The sequence below is a fragment of the Sapajus apella genome, unplaced genomic scaffold (assembly GCF_009761245.1).
Source record: "Sapajus apella isolate SASKATOON/1434 unplaced genomic scaffold, GSC_monkey_1.0 scaffold51, whole genome shotgun sequence".
Lineage (NCBI taxonomy): Eukaryota > Metazoa > Chordata > Mammalia > Primates > Cebidae > Sapajus > Sapajus apella.
In genome coordinates this window covers 6,188,964-6,191,824 of record NW_022436991.1, presented here as the reverse complement: position 1 = coordinate 6,191,824, position 2,861 = coordinate 6,188,964, and positions in this window count along the sequence as shown.

Sequence of the window (2,861 nt, the reverse complement as noted above, 5' to 3'; positions counted from 1 at the left end):
TCAAAAAAAAAAAAAAAAAAAAAAAAAAAAAAAAAAAAAGGAGGCCAGGCGTGGGTGGTGGCTCACACCTGTAATCCCAGCAGTTTGGGAGGCCGAGCATGAAACCAGGAGTTTAAGACCAGCCTGGCTAACATGGTGAAACCCTGTCTTTACTGAAAATACAAAAATTAACTGGGTATGGTGGCAGGCACCTGTAATCCCAGCTACTAGGGAGGCTGAAGCAGGAGAATCACTTGAACCCAGGAGACAGAGGTTGCAGTGAGCCAAGATGGTGCCACTGCACTCCAACCTGGGTGACAGAGGGAGACTTTGTATCTAAAAAAAAAAATTTTTAATAATAAAAGCCAAAAGAAAAATAATGTTTTATGACACATGGAAATCACATGAAATTCAAATTTCAGTGACCATAAATATTCCTGGAACACAGCCACGCCCATTCATTTATGAATCATCTGCAACAGCAGAGCTGAGTAGTTGCAACACAGACTGCATGGTCCACAAAGCTGATCCAGAGTCTAGAGGGAAGGCAAACACGCTGAACTCCAACAACGACAGCTCTCGGGGAGAAGTGCTATAAAAGGGGATGTGATCGGGGCTTGGAAACCTGGGGGAGGCACCCCAAGTCCAAGTTCGTGTAAGGGAGTAAGGAGAGCAGGGGAAAAAGAAGGTGCTGGGGCCTGAAGGTGAGAGAGGAGACTCGAGGAATTTGCCAGCCATTCATGGCACATGGCACACACCGCCACCCTCCCACCAGTTTGCCTTCCTCCATCAGACAGGGAGCTCCTATTAAAGAAAAGGACTTGAAAGGCCAGGTGCGGTGGCTCATGCCTGTAATCCCACCACTTTGGAAGGCCGAGGCAGGTAGATCACAAGGTCTGGAGTTTGAGATCAGTCTGACCAACATGGTGAAACCCCATCTCTCCCAAAAATATAAAATTAGCCAGGTGTGGTGGAGCACGCCTGTAATCCCAGCTACTCGGGAGGCCGAGGCAGGAGAATCGCTTGAACGCAGGAGGCAGAGATTGTAGTGTGCCGAGATTACGCCATTGCACTCCAGCCTGGGCAACAAGAACGAAACTCTGCCTCAAAAAATTAAAAAAAAATAAAAATAAAGGACTTGAGCCTTCCATCCAAACAAGCCTCCTGTGCTGTGTCTGTTTCCTTATCAGTAAGTTGGAGTTAGTAAAATACCTTCCCTTACATCAGTGGTTCTCAAGTGGGGGCGATTTTGTACACCCTCAAGGAACATCAGGCAATGACTGGGGACCTCTTTGATTGTCACAACTGGGAGAGGGGGACATGCTTCTGGCTTCTAGTAGATAGAGGCCAGGGATGCTGCTAAACATCCTCCAATCCATAGGCAGCCCTCCACAACAGAGAACTATCTGACCCCAAATGTCAATAAGCAAGAGTGCTAAGGTTAAAGAAAAAACCCTCCCAGCCGGGTGTGGTGGCTCATGCCTATAATCCCAGCACTTTGGGAGGCCGAAGCGGGCGGATCACCTGAGGTCAGGAGTTTGGGACCAGCCTGGCCAACATGGTGAAACCCCGTCTCTGTTCATAAATAAATAAATAAATAAAAATAAAAAATATAAATAAAAAAGAAAAAACCCTCCCTCAGCTGGGCGTGGTGGCTCATGCCTATAATCCCAGCACTTTGAGGGGCCAAGGCAGACAAATCACCTGAGGTCAGGAATTCAAGACCAGCCTAGTCAACATGGTGAAACCCCGTCTCTACTAAAAATACAAAAAATTAGCCAGGTATGGTGGCAGGCACCCATAATCTCAGCTACTTGGGAGGCTTAGGTGGGACAATCACTGGAACCTGGGAGGCGGGGTTGCAGTGAGCCCAGATGGCACCACTGCATTCCAGTCTGGACGACAGATTGAGACTCTGTCTCTAAATAAATAAACAAAATAATAATAATGTTTAAACCCTGCCTCGGAGGGTGGAGCGGGGGTTAAGGGAAATAAAGAATAACAACTATTAGCAATTAGAAGTATCCTTCCTGGCTGGGTGCAATGGCTCATGCCTGTAATCCTAGCATTTTGGGAGGCCGAGGTGGGCAGGCCACTGAGGTCGGGAGTTTGAGACCAGTCTGGCCAACATGGTGAAAGCCCTTCTCTATTAAAAATACAAAAATTAGCTGGGCGTGCTGGTTGGTGCCTGTAATCCCAGCTACTTGAGGGAAGAGAATTGCAACAACCTGGGAGGTGGAGGTTGCAGTGAATTGAGATCATGCCACTGCACTCTAGCCTGGGCAACAGAGCAAGACTCTGTCTCAAAAAAAAGAATGATCCTTCCTGTGTCCTTTTCTTTGCCATTTTCTAGGGATTCACTGGTAAACCAGGTAGACATGGGTCCTGCTCTCGTGAGTCTGTTACTTTCATTTTTCCAGTGAGCCTGGAAGCCCCTTGATAGAAAATATGTCTCTCGCTTAGGTGTGGCAGTTTGGTATAGAACAGTAGCCGTTTATAAGAATTCAAAATCTAGCTGGGTGCAGTGGCTCACACCTGTAATCTCAGCACTTTGGGAGGCCGAGGCAGGCAAACCACTGAAGTTGGGAGTTCGAGACCAGCCTGCCCAACATGGAGAAACCCTATCTCTACTAAAACTACAAAAATTAGCCAGGTGTGGTGGTGCATGCCTGTAATCCCAGCTACTTGGGAGGTTGAGGCAGGAGAATTGGCGGAGGTTGTGGTGAGCCAAGATCCCGCCATTGCATTCCAGCCTGGGCCAAAAGAGCGAAACTCTGTCTCAAAAATAAAATAAAATAAAATTCAAAATCCATGAATCTGAAAGAGTGGGGAATAAAATACATTATGTATTTATTTATTATTTATTTGATTTTTAAATAAAT